This window comes from Sturnira hondurensis, unplaced genomic scaffold (assembly GCF_014824575.4).
Source record: "Sturnira hondurensis isolate 20B ecotype Veracruz unplaced genomic scaffold, ASM1482457v3 Scaffold0023817, whole genome shotgun sequence".
Taxonomy (NCBI): domain Eukaryota; kingdom Metazoa; phylum Chordata; class Mammalia; order Chiroptera; family Phyllostomidae; genus Sturnira; species Sturnira hondurensis.
Window position 1 is genome coordinate 7,812,020 of NW_028096448.1, and position 18,220 is coordinate 7,830,239.

The 18,220-nt window shown below is 35.0% G+C and overlaps 1 long non-coding RNA gene and 1 other non-coding gene across 2 annotated transcripts; both read right to left on the bottom strand.

Moving 5' to 3' along the window:
- Positions 1-1,133: 1,133 nt before the first annotated feature.
- Positions 1,134-13,846, bottom strand: LOC118981265 (uncharacterized). The gene is made up of 3 exons (XR_005065312.1): positions 13,836-13,846; positions 12,889-12,893; positions 1,134-1,222 (listed from the first exon to the last, which is right to left on the bottom strand). It is a non-coding gene; the product is annotated as an uncharacterized LOC118981265 (long non-coding RNA).
- On the bottom strand, positions 2,104-2,210 carry LOC118981285 (U6 spliceosomal RNA). Its single transcript, XR_005065320.1, has one exon. It is a non-coding gene; the product is annotated as a U6 spliceosomal RNA (small nuclear RNA).
- Positions 13,847-18,220: the final 4,374 nt, after the last annotated feature.

The following is an 18,220-nucleotide window of genomic DNA, read 5'->3' on the forward strand; positions in this document are numbered from 1 at the left end:
ATACATTTTTCTATTTCCCCTGAACAGAATTTTAGTAAGGGTTTTGAGATAACTTAAAGTAACCCATACATTTTTTATTCTTTACAAGCTTTTAAATATTTTTAAATGTAAGTAATTGATTTATACCCTTATCCCATGTGGAATGGGAATCCCAGCATCTCAGCCACTGGTGCTAAGGATTCTTTGGAGTACAGCAGTTCTCCTAATTACCTGGCTTTTTATCCTGCTCTGTCCTCACTCCCCACTCTTGCCTTCTTAAATATATTCTTCTGTTCAACATTCTATCTTATCACTGGAAAAATTCATGATAGCTTCAGTTGACTCCCAGAGTACCACTGACTTAAAGATAAACATTCAGCAGATATTGCTGAAGGTTCAGGGCAGCATAATGCCCTGAACAATAATGTTGTTCTACAACATTGTAGAACAATCAAGACAGCTATTTGTCCTTTATAATCCTTTGCCAATCCCACATTCTAGCCTCTAGAACATTTTCTGTTGTCTTCATCTTATTGGAGTCAGCATCCTGCCATGATATTCACCTAGGAGTTCCTGCTCTCTTCTCTCTCTCTCTGCTTCTGGTTGAGAGAGAGAAAGAGACAGAGAGACAGAGACAGAGAAAGAGAGAGAGAGAGAGAGAGAGAGAATATTGATTTGTTGGTCAATTTATTTATGTACTCATTGTTTGCTTCTTGTATGTACCCTAACTGGAGACTGAACTCTCAACACATATCGGGCCAATGTTTTAATCAAATGAACTGCTCAGCTAGGGCCCTCTCTGTTTTCCTTTTTGTTGTTGTTGTTGCTGTTGTTGTTCAGGTACAGTTGTCTCCATATTCCCTCCATCACTCCCCCGACCCCGGCCATCCCCACTTCCCACCCTCTCCTACCCCACTTTTTCTTTGTCCATGTGTCCTTTATACATGTTACTGACAACTCTCCCTCCTTTCCCCCCATTAACCCCTCCCACATCCCCTCTGGTTACTGTCAGTTTGTTCTTAATTTCAATGTTTTTGGTTATATCTATTTTTCTTGATGATTCTGGTTAAAGCCTTGTCAATTTTGTTTATCTTTTTGAAGAACCAGCTCCTGGATTTACTGATCCTTTGAATTGTTTTTTTTTTTTTTTTTTTGTCTCTATGTCATTTAATTCTGCTCTGATCTTGATTATTTCTGTCCTTCTACTCACTCTAGGCTTTATTCGTTGTTGTTCCTCTAGTTTCTATAGAGGTAGGTTTAGGTTGTTTGAGATTTTTCTATCTTCTTTAGATAGGACTGTATGTCTATAAACTTCCCTTTCAGGACTGCCTTCTCTGTGTTGCATAAGTTTTGGACTGTTAGACATTCATTTTCATTTGTTTCCAGATACTTTTTGATTTTTTCCTTAATCTCATTGCTAATCCATCCATTATTTAATAACATGTTACTGAGTCTCCATGAACTTCAATGTTTTTTAGTTTTTTCCCTAAGGGTGGTTTCTCTTTTCAAGCCAATATGATCCAAGAAGATGCTTGATATGATTTCAGTTTTCTTGAATTTGTTGAGGCTTGTTTTGTGTCCTGCCATGTGGTCTATATTTGAAAATTTCCCACATGCATTTGAAAAGAATGTGCATTTTGCTTCTTTAGAATGGAAGGTTCTATGTACATCAACTAAGTCAATTTGGTCTAGAGTGTTGTTCAATGCCATAATATTCTGTTGATTCATTCTTTGTTTGGAAGCTCTGTCCATTGTTGACGATGGGGTGTTACAATCCCTATGATGAGTGTGTTGTTATTGATAGCTCTCTTAAAGTCCTCCAAGATTTTCCTTATATATTTAGGTGCTCTTATATGTATATATGCATATATATAGGTGCATATATGTATATCTGGGTTATATCTATTTGGTGAACTACTCCCTTAAGTGTTCTGCAGTGTCCTTTTTGTCTCTTTTATGGCCCTTGTTTTGAAGTTTATTTTGTCTGCTATAAGAATTGCTACTCCAGCTTTTTCTAAATATCCATTTACTTGGGATTTTTTTTTCCATCCCTTCACTTGCAGTCTGTGTGGGACCCACCTTTGTTCTGAGGTGGGTCTCTTATAGACAGCATATATGTGGGTCAAAAATATGGAGTATTTCATGAATTTGAGTGTCATCCTTGAGCAGGGGCCATGCTAAATATCTCTGTATCATTCCAGTTTTAGTATATGTGATGCTGAAGTGAGCACTTAATGCAACATACATAAAAAAAAAAAGTTCTGAATTCTTAAGCAATCCCTACAGCACATCCTTGGAATCAGCCATAAAATTCCAAAGTACCTAATTTGTTTGTTTGATTGATTGATTTTTCAATGTTTTCAAACAGGGGTGTCCAACCTTTTGGTGTCCCTGGGTCATACTGTAAGAGGAAGAGTTGTCTTGGGCCATACTTTAAATTCACAAAAAACAATGAAAACTTATGAGCAAAAAAAGGTCAATGTATCATTTTCATTATATCTTCCACTACAGTTAAGCAAAAATGTCCTCACATAATAATCCTAATTATGCAGCAGCCCCTTGAATTATCTTTTAAAATCACTGAGTAGGTCCCATGTTTGTGATGACTAATATAGAAAATGTACATATCTAAGTAGTAACATGCCATTATCTGCGTGTTTATTTTTATGTGACATTACAACACATAATCACAAAAATATCTCATAATGTTTTAACTAAATTCATGATTTTGTGTTGGGCCACATTCATTGCCATCCTGGGCTGCATTTTGGCCCATGGACCATGAATTGGACACCTCTGTTTTAAAGGGTACCAACCCCAACAGCGCATACTTTTTCTTTTACCAATAAAAGTATGAATGAATAGAAGGTAGTTGCAGTTTTTGTATTCAACCTGTTGTCTTTGTGAAGTATGTTTTTGTTTCATATGGTTTTGAAGTTAACGGGATAGCATCCTTTTAAAAAATAACAACAGCTCATCCTGCTACTCCTCAACGAGGTCTATATGCAGGCCCAGGCCATAACCCTGCTGCTGTGTTACCTCAGGTAGGATGCTACTAATGTTTCATAGTACCTGTGACTATAGCATAGACTAGGAAAAGATCAGGCTTACAAGGACCTTTCCTGTCTGGAAAGAAGAGTCATTCTTTAAAATATTTTCTGATCACAAGCTGCATCTTTATTCCCTTAAAGTTTACAGACCTAAGATAAATGCAAAGAGATTAGGAACAGATGGGTACAGCAAGGAAGCGGATAGATAAAACTTAGTCAAGGAACACGTATAAAGGACCCATGGACAAGGACAATGGAGAACTAAATGTGGGAGAGGCAGGTGGGCAGGGCAAGGGAGAGTAATGGGTAAAAATGGGACAAGAATAACTGAACAACAATAGAATTTCTTTTTAAAGTTATAAATTAGATACAGGCCTGAATAGCATGACCTTGAAAAAAGCAACTCTTTTATCTCCTCTAACTTCATTTTCATCCCTCTTCAACTTGGTTAACAGTATAGAGGTGACCAAAAGAATCGAATTCTCTTCTCTTGCTTACCACAGCAACCAATGTTAATCCCAGCAGAAGAGTGTCAGATGGTGATGGAGGGGCCAGAAGGCTGAAAGACAGGAAAGAGTGTTGCTACAAGCCCCCTTCACTAACACTAGCATCTCCACAGCCTGCTGCTTACAATGTAGAAAGCCATCCTTTCCACAGGTCTGGAAATCCATTACTGAAGAACAAAGTTACACAAAGTTAGATCAAATTTTAAGAATATTTTCTAAAAGATAACAAATTGTGCTTCCATCTTTAAAAACTAGAAACCTTAACCAATTATTAAATTTTGTATTATATTAGTCTATTTGGGGCAGTGGGGGTGAGAGTGATGGTAGGGGAAATCTCTCTGTAAATTCCTTTCAGGTTTCAAAATCAACCCAAAATGTGAATTTTTCACTCTAAGAACAATAAGTTGGTTTGTTTTCATTTCTCCAAACCTAATAAAAAAACACAGCAAGGCTAGGTTAAGGGAAATGAGTCTGTTATTTTTTTTGTTTTTGTTATAAGCCTTTATAAGTTTCCAGAAGGAAAAATCAATCAGCTATAGGTATAGGCTGAAGTATAGGCTGAATACCTACCCTGTGCAATATTGGATCAGGAGATCCCAATATAATGTTCAGGCCTCTCAAATTTTCTACAAGGTCAGTCTTTATGGCACATCACCTCCTTCAGATCTTCATGCAGATTAACCAGTGACCTCTAGGTTTGTGACAAAACTCTCCTTATGCCGCCTTGTCAAAGTATATTGTCTCACATTAATGGGAAAATGCAGCTGCAAGAAAGGGTTTGGCTATGTTAGGTTTGACCCCTTACTAGAAGCTGAGAGAATTTTGTCAATGGTCACGTCAAACAAAACTGTAGAATGCATCTGCATAAGCACTGGCTAACAAGCGGATGTAATGAACTGGACATGAGGTGAGGACAGCCTCCTGAAGTGAAGAGCTACTCATGATGGGCACATTATTCCTGAATGATTGAAAGGACCAGCACAATGAAATTTATTACTCAGAGTGCCATTCGAAATTTCAACAGATTATCCCACCTCCCTGCCACACACACACACTTTATGCGCTAGAGTGAGTGAATAGATTTCTTAGGGGAATTTCCAATGTTGAGTTCAAAGACTTGTTGAAAGAAGGGTACTTTCTAATTGGAGTGTGGTTTGCAGCTGAAATAACTGTACAACTTGTATTGTGTCTTTGTGTTTCAAAGAGGTGGGGTACTCTGAGACTGGAGAGTAGGATCCTGTCCTGGAAGTCCCAGGAGTCCCTTACATTGACCTGTTATGAAAATATGAATAATCTCACACATGTCAAAGAGTGAAAACCAAGGAAAAAATTAAGAAACTTTTCAGAGAAGCACAAGACAAAGGAATTTGGCTCCCATGATCACTATTCTTATCCATAAACACTTCACTGATGGGTGAGCCCAAACCTCAGCATGCTCACCAACTCCTCCAAGGCAGAGAGATCCATCCTGAGAATACCCTTATCTATGATTTCCTTCCTCCTCCTGGGGAGTAGTGGCAACACCTGCTGGGAAGAAACAAGTGAAACAGGAATGCTCCAATGGGACTGGCAATTCCAGAAGGGTATCAAGGCTCCAGGGCCTTCTATCAGTCCAAGAGATATGTAGACCTCCACAGGAATGGGGCACACCTCCTAGTTAGGTGGGGGGAACCCTGGTATTAGACATTTAATGGAACCTCATAAATTTCAGAGACCAGTTATTCTAAAATGGACTGTAAGTTACCTCAGAGGATTTATTCACATTATATAATTCCATATATTTTGTGCTGTAAAAGAAGCTCTAGTATGTAATGTAATATATTCAGAGTGAAAAGGAAAAGAAATTACAAATGTAAAGAAAAATTAAGGATGAAAATTTCACTGTTAGAGAACTAACAAATAGGTTGAAAACAAAGAAACATAAAAACCAGAATTAATTCGAAAGAGAGAAGGTTTGAGCTAAAGTTAATGCTTATAAAAAATAGAGATTAAAACAACAGAGAAAAGCCAATAGACATAGAAAATAGCTAAGAATGATCCTATATACACAAACATTGGACACCTATAAATTTTAAAACTTAGCAAATTGAAAAGAAAGAGCATTCAAAGATATTAAGAAAAAATTTCCTTTGAACTAAAAATCCCCACTAAATTTAAAGGGGCACTCTACCAATCAAAACATATCTTGGTGTCTTAGACTTCAAGAAAAAAATTATTATTCACAAGTCCTGATGGTAGAAAGTGAGTTGCCTCCAAGAAGAAGAACAGAGTAAACTACTCCTCTGTCATGTTCAATGACAGGTGTCAATGTTCATCAAGGAAGTTCTGAAGGAAGACAACTGTCACAAAGTAAGTAAAGTTCCATGATGATGTAGAATGAAAAGCCTATCTAATGGCAACAGATATTCAAAAACATTAAAAAGAGTCAACATTATAACTACAGAAACTATTCTTCACATACTTACTGCAAATTTAAAGAGAGAAAACCCTGATGACAAAAATTAAACAAATTGTCAAATTAATTGAATTGGAAAAGACAGATACAATTTAGAGGGCTGTGCATGAAATCATCTTAAATATAGAATCAACACTGAATAATTTGAAGTTTGTTGCTATAAAATAGAAAATAAATAGAAGAAACTTTGACAATACAAAACAAATAATGAATAAAGTCAGGAGGAGAAAGGGGGGATGTAGAGAGTGACGAAGTGTTAATTTTCTCATCTTTATAACAGGGAGTCAATCTGTTCTGTGTCTCATGAAAACATGGTTAAAAACAATTCTGTTTCTAGTTTCTTACAATTTTTCCTAGATTATTTTCTTAATCTTAAAATAATGTTTTAGAAAATGATAATAAATGATTATGATTCTATGATAATGATAATGATTCTATGTCATATAGAATAATAAAGCAGAATTTCAGCTTTCCTTTTGTTTTTCTTCTATTTATTTTTTGTCTACAATTAAATGCAAGTAAAATTAAATGTAACAATATTTTAAACAGCAACAGTACATTGGTATCTTGTTATCTTTGTTTTTGTCAGGTATAATTTATACACAATATAATTCACCTTTTTTTGGATAAACACTCTGTGGGTGTGACAAATGTCATATAACCACTAGCATAATCAAGAAACATATAGAGTATTTCTATCATTACAGAAATTGCCTTTGGGCTTCTTTGTAGTCATCCTCATTCTCATCTTCTCAACCTTCCTCAGCAAATGCCGCTGGCTAGCCACTTATATATTACCTGCTCCAATAATTTTATCTTTTTCAGGCTGTCACGTACATGGAATCATAGTACATTTGAGTCTGATTTCTTTTATTTAGCACAGTGCTTTTGAGAGTTGTCCCAGTTGTTGTTGTGTGTGTTTATTTCTTTGTATTGATGAATATTATGCATATATCACCATTTGAGAAACATTTGAATTGTTTCTATCATTTATGACTATTAACATTCACACAAAGCTTTTGTGTGACACTTGTTTTCTTTTCTGTTGGATAAATACCGAACATTTTTTTCACAGTCATAGTGTAAGTGTGTTTACTTAACTTTATGAAAAGCTGTTTCCCCGAATGGCTTCACTCTGTTCTATCACAATGAGTAACATATGAGAATTGTAATTATTTTTCATCCTTGCCAACATTTAGTATTGTCTGTTTTTTAAGTCATTTCAATAAATATTTAGTTCTTACCATTTTTTTGGTCTGTCTACCTATTTATATACATAGTACAATGCCTAAATTGCCATTTTTCTTTGGTTAATGATGATTATTTGATGGTGATTGGGTCTGGGATAGTTTGGAAATTTATAGTCTTGTGTTTCTGAATTGCTTAAATTCTTTATGATGAGTACACATTATTTACTAAAAACAAAATGAGTTTGGAAAACTTGAAAGCTATTTTAATAATTATGTATTATAGATGATGATATTAAAAACACTTAATCGTCTCCTTATTTGGGAATATTTAGATTGTTTTCAGGTTTTTACTAAGAAAAACAGTGTTCATTTATATATTAATCTTTATTTCAAAATTATGTTTTCAAAGCATAATCTTAGCTACATAATTACTGTGCTAGGTAAATGAGTAAATTTATACTTTTGAAACATTTTTATAAATTATTTAGCTAAATGTTATACCAATTTATGTTTCAGACAGCTATATTTAAAACTGCCTGTTTCCTCACATCTTTATTTGTATTGAATATTCTTATTTTAAAATTCTGTTAATTTGCTAAGTTACACATATCAACAGTAAGTTATACATATCAACATTTTAGTTAGATGAACTTTTGTGTAAGTATTTTCCTCAGATTGACATCTACCACTTCAGTCTATTTGTTCCATTTTAAACTTTGGCCTTCAACACCTGGCTTATTTCACTCAGCATAATGCTTTCCAGTTCCATCCATGCTGTTGCAAAAGGTAGGAGCTCCTTCTTTCTTTCTGCTGCATAGAAATCCATTGCGTATATGTACCATAGTTTTTTTATCCATTCATTTACTGAGGGGCACCTAGGTTGCTTCCAACTCTTGGCTATTGTAAATTGTGCTGCTATGAACATTGGGGTGCATATGTTCTTTGGGATTGGTGTTTTAGGGTTCTTAGGATATGATCTCACCTTTAATAGGAAGCTAAACAACAAAAAAAACAAGCAAGCAAAGTATAACCAAAGACACTGAAATAGAGAACAGGGGGACAGTGACCAGAAGGGAGAGGGGAGGGAATTTCAGGGGAAATAGGGGAGGGATTTAGAGGAACAAATATAAAGGATACATGGACAACAACTAAGAAGGGTGGAAATCAGAGGGGGGGGCACGGGGGGTGGGATGGGATGGGAGTAATAGACAGAAAACTGTACTTGAAAAATAATTAGATAATTTTTAAAAAGGAATAAAAACTGGTTTATATACAAAAAATAAACTTTGGAAATAAATAGGAAGTCAAATCTATTACCTTTTCTGTGCAATGCATTTCAACTTAAAATGTATTTTTTGATATATACTATATTCTTATATAGTTCAGTTATTTGAGATTTTAGCATTTAACTTATTAACCCTGAGGGAATTGATAAAATCTGAGAGAATTCTCAGAATTTTAATTCTGAGAATTAAACTTAATTAGAATTAAACTCTAATTCTAAAACTTTCTTTAGTTTTCCCTGAAATAACTAACCAGTAATTGTGATCCTGTCTTTTGTATTCTGATATCATCATCAACTTATGCTTAATCCTATAAGAGTAGTAGGATTTGTTTTGGGGTGATTATGATATACATAATTATAGTTAATGTTTATTAACTATAATAATATAACAATATAGAGTTGTATAACTGTAACTATAAGTATGATAATGACTATCAGATACTTCAATAAACTTTTCGCATGCATGGTTTATTTTAATGTTTACAATAATGACAGGAAACAAACATTAATGTTATCTTTGTTTTTGTAGAAAGGAAACTGAGGTTAGATGAGATTAAAATAACTTGCACAAATAGTATTTTTAAAGAGAAGTAGAGTCCAGATCCAAACCTAGAGTCCAAAAATTGTTTTTCAATAATATTTGATTTTAGATCAATTTTACATTTACAGAAAAAAATAAAATTAGTAGAGAATTTTTGTATACCCTGAACCTAGTTTTCCCTATTATTAAGAGCTTACATTAATAACATTGTTATAATTAATGGACCAAGTTGATACACTTTTATTAATGAAACTCCATACTTTATTCATATTTTCTTACTTTTTACTTAATGTCCTCTTCTTGTTCCAGGATCCCATCTAGGATCCTACATTACATTTAGGTGTCATTTTACCTAAGTTTCTCTCAACTGTTTCTCAGACTCTCCTTGCTTTTAATGACCTTGAAATTTTAATATTGTAGGAGACATTTTATTTGGGATTTGTCTGATGTTTTCTTGTGATTAGCCTGAAGTGATGAGATTCAGGGAGGAAAATCACAGAGATTAAGATACTATTTTATCACATCATGTCAAATATACATACTAACAACATGGTTTATGACTATTGATGTTGAACTTGATCACCTGGTTGAAAAAATGTTTGTCAGATTTCTTCACCATAAAGTTAGCCTCCCCCAACACACACATTATTTTCTATGCTGTACACTTTGGAAAGAAGTCACCTTTCATAGTCCATACTTAACGACTGGCCTGTAGCTCAGCCTTTCATTTAGAATGGAGTGCCTACAAAATTCATTTGACATTCTTCTGCATGGAGGATTTGCCTCTTCTTCCCCATTTATTATTCTAGTCATTTATTTATATCAGTATAGACTTATAGACACTTATACTATATGATGGGTTGTAATTTATTTTATTGCTCGAAGTGTTCCAACTTTGGCTATTAGGGGCTTCTTCATTGAGTCCTATGTCCTTTGGCCATACCCCATTGATATGCATGTGTTGGATATTATTTATTTATTTTTGACACTTTCTTATTCTCTGGTACTACAAGATGCTCTAGAATACCTTGTATAGTCCCTGCCCAACTCCTAGACTCAGTGATTTCTCCACAGAGTGCTGGGTCTTTGTATTGGAGAGTGGTATTAGAAACTACAATATGGGTGCCATGGGTGCTTCCTGCTAATGGGGTGTCATTTCTTTAGGCCCTCTCAAACAAAGAAGCAATAAAATGCTATGTTTATGTTTACACTAACCTGTATATATATATTTCTATATGCAATTATTTACATGTTTATTAAATGAAATGTTCTTTATTTACCTATGTCTTGAACTCCAATCCTTTACCACATAGATTATTGTGGCTTCTTTCTCTTCCTTATCTGTAACTTCCCATTCCAACAGTAAAAAACCAGGTTTCCACCATTTGCCATGCTTTTATATAATTATTCAATTTTGTTATATATTATAGCATCATGAGAGCTGTTAACCTGTATCCCTGTGGAAAACAACTTTGTCAATTAGAGTTCAGTACTGTTATATGCGGTTCTGCCCATGTCCTTTCTTGGCTTAATGTACTAGCTAGCATTTCTAGTACAATGTTGAATAGGAGTAATAAAAGGAAACACACTTGCCTTCTTCCCTGTCTTAGAGGGCATCATTCCATTTCTCATTTTAAGTATAATATTAGCTGTAGGATCTTGGTACATTTTTAAATCAAATTAAATAAATTTCACTGTTCCTAAATTGTCAAGAATTTTTATCATGCATGGGTGTCACATTTTTGTCAATTTTTTCTGTATCAATTAGTATATTAGACAATTTTTTAACCTGTTGAAGTAAAAGACTACATTATTATTTTTTGATGTTGAATCAGCCTTGCATACTTGGAATAAATCTCAGTTGTTTATATAATTCTTTTTACAGATTGTTGGATTTTTATTTGCTAATGTTTTGTTGAGTATGTTTACCTCTATGTTCATGAGAGATATTGGTCTATATATTTCCTTTCTTGTACCATTTTATGTGATTGCAATATAAGGGTAACACTAGCTTAATAGAATAAGTCAGGAAAGGTGCACTCTGCTTCTATATTCTAGAGGAGATTGTAGATAACTGGTATAATTCCTTCTTTAAATGCTTGGTAGAATAACCAGTGAACCTATGTGAACCTGGTATTTGTTTTTAGAAAGAAGGTTATTAATTATGGATTCCATTCATTTAATAGATATAGGCCTATTAAGATTACCTATTTTTGTTGTATGAGTTTTGATAGTTTGTGTCTCTCAAGAAATTGGTCCCTTTCATCTAAGGTATCAATTTTGCGAGTATTGGATCATCCATAATATTTATCTATTATCCTTTTACTATCTGTTGAATTAGTAGTAATGATTCTTCTTTCATTTATGATTTTAGTAACGTGTATTTTCTTTTTATCCTCATTTTCCTAAAGGTAAAGCATTTTATCCCTATGACTTTTTTCAAGACTTTCTCCAGTTTGAATATAATATACATAGGAGTGTATTTTTTAGCATTTATCATGCTTGATACTTTCTGAGCTTCCTGGGTCTACAGTGTCATGTCTGTTGTTAACTTTGGAAAATTTCCAGCTCTTATTGATTTAAACATTTCCTATGTTACATTTTCTCTTCTACCTCTTATATTATCCCAGTTACATGTGCAACATACCATTTGTAATCGTATCAATATTCGTCATTTTTCATCTTTTTTTCCTTTGCATTTCAATTTGGGAAGTTTCTGCTGACAGACAAGCTCACTGATTCTTTTATTGGCCATATCCAGTTTTTCTTTTGATGAGCCCATACAAATAATTTTTTTCTTTAATAGTGTTTATAATTTGTAGAATTTTCATTTATTTCCTAGAATTGTATCTCTCTGTTAACATTATCTGCTTGTATTTACATGTTCTCTACTTTTTGCATTAAAACTGTTAACATATCAGTAATAATTATATTAAATAATTCATAAATTTCCCTAATTCATAATTTCACATATTGTGTCATATTTGAGTATGGATTTGAAGCATATAAGTGTTTTGTCTCTTTGGACTAGTACTTCTTGCCTCTTAGCATACTTCATAAATTTTTGGTAAAGTTGTGATGTGATATACTGAATGATGAAAATGGTAAATGTAAAGGAAAGTTGGCCTTGGAGCTGGCTATATTTAATGTTTGCTGCAGCTGTAGTTGCTAGAAGCTTCGTTTTTCAAGGTGGCGATTTATCCCTGTTACTTCAATTTTGTGATGGATCTAAGACAGCCAACGATTTTCTGTTTGGTCAGCTTCTTTTTTAGAGTGAGGATGGAAGCGATGACGTCCAAGCTTTTTACGTGATGAAACTGGAAGCAGACATCTGTAAACCTAAGTTTCTTAGAAACCGACGCTTGTGCTCTTCACTGTTATGCTGTCCTCTTCTCTGTCCCCTCATATGGACTGTGCACTGTGTTGATTAAATTGTTAAAGTTTTAAAATGTGTATCAATACCCAATACCCTCTACTTATGTCTTCTCTGGTCATATATTGAAAAATATGTTGTAAACTTTATTCTTCAGGAAGGCTTTAAATCATTCTGTTACTCTTACAAGATCACAAGTCATCATTGATCAACCCTTTCTAGTATCTTCCAGAAATTTTATGTTTTTTATGTGGTTCTTTGATGCTATCATGGTGAATTTATTCATTGTATTACATATTCAAATTCTCTATTCTTTTTCTAATTTTCAAGCACTTAGGTTGATAAGTTTGAGTGTAGTGTGCTAAGTTTCCCTGTCAGAGTTTTAAAATACTCCAATTTGAAGTCTAAATTTGTCACTGTATTTTAAACTTCCTTGTAAGTTTTTCATTAAACCAGGTAGCTCTTTTTTTAAATTTAACCGATGATTCACCTTGATGTTTTTTAATGACTTTTTCTCCAGTTTCATAGAGATTGTTGTCCCCGTTCATACAGAGAATAGGAAATGATGTGATACAGAATAATTTTCTATTCATTTTATTAAGTACACCTTTCCATGAATTGTCAAAATAATACTACTTCTCTCTTGGGATAAATTTTCTCCTTGGTCTTTCTATAAAAATTTGATGTTTTAACAAACATGTACTGAAATTAAAATACATGTAGTCTCTGAAATATGTGTTCAAGTTGTTAATACTTTGACCCAGGAGTCATGAAGCACAGAGTAGCATAGTAAAGATAAAAAATGATAATTTTAATTAAAATTAAAAAAATAAAAAATTACAATGTGATAAACACAGTGAAAGAGGTACGCCAAAAATTGGCTATTAAATCTTGATTGTTTGATCTTTCTAAGCATTCACTTCCTTTTGTGTTCTATTGGAGGTAAGGACAGCACTTATCTCTGGGATTACTGTTAAAAGCAAATAAGGGTGCCTGGTCCAGAGCCATTACTTACACGCTGTTAGCTAGTATTCCAGTATGAACAGTTCACTACCAGCCCCAAATCTAAAATTCTACCATCAGTCACTTTCTTCCCCAATCTCCTTTGTTATTTCTTCAAAGCACTTATTGATAGGTCAAATTCTCTTATTTATTTGATTACTACTTTATTGACATATCTTCCCATAAGAATGTAAATCCAAGCAGGCAAGAACTCTGTTTTTATTGTCACTGCTTATTTTTTTTGCCCAGGGTCTGGAAAAAAAGATACCCAATCCATGTTGAGGAATTAATTAAAATATTTTTCTCTAATAACTTTATTATCTCAATTCATACTGCCTATAAAAATGTGAAAACCACATAACTGTATCAGGATTAACTCTTATCTTTAAGCATTTTAGGAAAAAGTACTTTGAGCATTTTTATAAATTTTCTTCCTGGGTTTTTCTCTCCATACACATATTAGGTGATTTTGTACTTATAATACTGTATTCTGCTTTCTCTTAACTTTGCAATCTATGTATTTTCCTTATATTTCAAAACTTTTTTCCATGAATTTACATTACATGTTCTTTTACTGAAATCCTAATTATTGGATATTAAGTATTATACAATTTTGCATTAACATATAGGTGTAAGATCAACGTAATTATAGTCATGTATTCAACAAGTACTAATTAAGCCCAAGTATATGGTAGGATCACATGGAAGAACAATAAAACTCTCTCCTTGCCCTCAGTGAGCTTACATTCTAGTTGAGAAGACACAGGGTTAATTCAAAATTGGCCAGGTGAAGAGGGAAGGGAGAGAAGGGAGTGGAAGGAGGAGAATTTGAAATGGAAGAAAAAACATGAGGGGAGGCCATGATGTGGAAATGAGCCCTAGATAAGGACAAATAAACAAACAAAGAAGCAGAACAGAAAGAGCAAAGGAGAGTGAGTGTGTTACCTGTGCATCTGTATCAATCTGATGTATCGGGTATAGGCACTGAGAAATTAATAATAGAGTATGGATTCACCAAATGTGGGGCTCAAAATTTAAGTGTTTTTCTAACAGTGATGACGAGCACTGCCTCATCACCTAACCGTTGAACAGGAGTGCAGCATGCTTTTCATGATAAGTAGAGTCACTCCTGGTCATAGGATTAAAACAGTTTGTATTAATCCATGGGTTTAGCCTTAGAGATCCTAAGTTCTAATCAAGTGAATATACCTATCTCAATATCTCTATCTCTATCTCTCCCTATATACCTATATCATCTATATAATCTACCTCTATCTATAGCATCTGTGTCTATCTATATTGCTTCTTATTGGATTTCAAAATAAGGTCATTAAATAGCCTCAAAATATTTCTTAAAGCACTGAGAAAAATGAAGTGTTAATTGTTCCCCACAAACTGCAGTCATGCCAGAAAACAAAAGCAGAAATTTATAATGCAATATCCTAATGAGCATTTATCACTTAGAAAATAAATCTATAGGAAAATGTTGGAAAGAAAGAGCCATTTAACATTTGTTTTTGATGCTTAACCATTGACAAAGTCATTCAAAAAAGCTGACCTAAAATTTTTTAATTAAATTCATCTTTCCATCTGTTTCTTGTGGGAATTATACACATCAAAGTGATATGAGAAAAACAGCAAACTCCAATTATTCCAGAGTCTCATACTTCATTACACCACATAAATCTCAAAGCAAGCTACAACATCGAGTAGAATACAGGGTGGGACAAAAGTAGGTGTGAGTGTGCAAACACAGAGTTCATTGTATTATTTTCCAGGTGAACAACTGTATTGCCCTGCCCTGTATTCCTTTAATTGTCTAGAAGGATTTTCTAAAGAAACCAGAAACATATCCATTGAGCATTTATTAGAAACCTTGTGTATAGAAAGCATTGCATAGGCACAGATAGAAATTCAAAGATGAACAAGTTACAGTCTTTGCTTTCAGGGAATATACAACATCTGCCATAAACTGGGGAGCTGTAGAATACCAGTGACAGCTTTTTATTGGGGACCGCTCTGCCTGGTTTCAGGAATTGTAACTAGCCCCCACGGCCAAGGATGAGTGAGCAACCTCCGTAATACGAGTCACAGGAGACAAAGCTTGTCTCTGGTAGCAAGCACTGCCTCGGCTTACTCTCCTGACCCCAAAGCATGGTCAATATCCGACAGGTAAGACTCCTCACAGTGAGGGGCAACCTAAGCCAGACATGATCACTTGGGAGGCCATCATGGAAGGACTCAAGGGGCTGTGACAAAGAGGGAGCAATGGACCCTTGCCCCCCCGGCTATTCTGACATAGCTGGAGTCCCCATGTCCTCTGGGAGAAGCACTTCTTGGCTCTAATCCACTTAAGCCTGAAAACCTGTGTGGGGAGGCAGTGCAGCTCCTTGCCTTGCTAGAGCGGGATCTGGGGTAAATCTGGCATAAGAAATAATTCCTAAAAATCTTGTGAAACCTGCTTTGCTAAGAGTGTTTTCATTCATATGTTAAGGGTCTGAGCAGGAAATGAGTATGTCTCCCAAAGTTTCTGCAACCCCCTTTCCTGACAGACTCTGACTCAGACTAAGCCCTCAGGTTTCTTTGAAATGTTATCTACTGTTTGATCCTTGCTGCCCTGTATTCCTGTGTATTACAACCCAATAAAAGCTCCTTGAGGAGGGGGCTCGAGGCCTTTTTCCTCTGAGAAACTGGCCACCTCCCTTCCCCAAGCAGATCTTGTCTTGGTAGTGTTTACTTTCATCCATGGCGGACAGGGGGACTTGAGGGCAAAGTTGCCCCCACAACCTTTGTTTTATTAGAATCAAATTTGAGCAAATTTGAGCATAAGGCAAAATAAAAATAATCCACTTTGAGTGTTTATATGTGCTACCAGAACCAGGTCTACTCAATGTTGTGATGTCATGTTGTAAATAAGAGGCAAATCGTTATACTAAGAAGAGGTAGCTTTTCATGTCGTGTCACCATGATAACCCTTCCTACCTGACCTGCATCCCCCTCACAGAGGCCCTGGTAAGTAAAACAACAAAGGCCGGGGTAAAGTTAAGGAACCCAAGTTGTACTTATTAACACAAAGAGCATTTGGCTGGAAAGACGACATTTAAGCTGCCGTTCACTCCAAGGTTCCTGATGTCACTACCGTTAACATTGTTCAACTTATCGAATTAGTTCTGCAAGCCTGTGTAGACCATTGTTGTTGCCTTAAGGCACAAAGTACCGCTCTAAAAAAGGCTATGATAAATGCCTGCAAAAGGGTGTACCCAGGCTCTGAGAACAGTTATTTTCTTTTTTTACCTTCTGTCTGAAATACATAAAATGAAGCTTTTAACTCACCTTTTTACTCCATCTTTATAACTGTACTTATAAAGACATTATGTAATATTTATTCTATGTGTTGTCACTATCCCTCTTACAGAACTGGTGAAATTGAAACCCACATAGAAATATACACATATTTCTAGTGACAAAGGTGCATATGTGTATTTCTAATAAAATATACCTGTGTACTATGCATCTCCATCATTGGGATGAAGTTTCTATTACTGTGTCATAAAATTTGTTACAAACTTTCGAACTACATGTTTTTGATCAAAATAATTTATATCATGACAGGTGGTCTATCCAGTATGATACATTTAATAACCTGAGACTTGCATTGCACAGATTCATTACTTTTATGTTTATGAGAGATAACAGTTCATTACTGTGTTCTCTCCATGGACGTAGAACAGACTGAGACTGAAACAAAGTAGCACCGTACACCCTGGAATTCCGTAACGGGAGAGCCAGGACTCCAGAGGTGCAGCCAGGGCAGCAGAAGTTCACTTAATGGCACTCAGAGAAGCAATCACAACGGACTGTGCCTTTCTTCCTAGGAACTGAACTCAAACAGCAGGGAGGCAGCTTAAGGTTATCTGCCTTTTGGCAAATTATATGAAGAGCTTTTACCAGAAGATTTGTGGGTACAAGGGCAACAGCAAGCAAGATGCTTATATTTCTGAACTTCATTTGAATTATTGTTGTAGTAAAATAAAATTTACCAAGTGAACATATAATGATATTGGGATAAGGGGAAGAAATAAAGCAAAGCTTTCATCAGTAAAATCTGGGACAGCTGCTGCCCCTCACAGGAAGATCTCCTGTGCATTGTCAGACTTTTGTAACATGTGACCTTGTGCTGTTTATAAAAAATAGAGTACTCCTCTAAGGGCCAAGATCTAAGACATAAAATACAACTGATGAAAAAAAAACACAACTGATGTTTCATAGGGTTTGGGGAAAGTATAATGAACCTCTGAATCCAGAAAATGATACCAATTCTAACGTTTAAGCCCTGGAATGTAATCTGACTTTGCATGAGGTGGAAATTTTCCAAAAAAACTAACCTGAGCTTTTCCTTCCATATAAATATTATGCATTAATTCTGAGGATGTGTCTTTGGATGTTTTCTCCCCTTCTTTACTGTGTACTAGATGCCTCTAAGGTGGGTCATGATGACATATTAAAAGAAAAAATTAATAACACCTACTTAATCATCACCTGCTATTTATTTGCCTGGCACTGTGCAAGCAGCATCTCGGTGTTCTCTCAGCACCACTAGGAACCTGGCATTAAGCTGATTGGGGTGAGGGTACTGAGACATAGACGGGTAAGTCGTTTGTGGAGCAGGAATGTGATCTCTCGTTATCCGATTCCAAGGCTCACGTTTAATCACTGCACTGTACTAATTCAAAACCTGGAAACAATCTGTCACCTTAGGACTTATTAGTCGTCCTCTTAAAAAGAATTAAATGTCTTAAACTTTAATTTGGTGGCTGCTCTGCAAGTTAACGTAAAAAG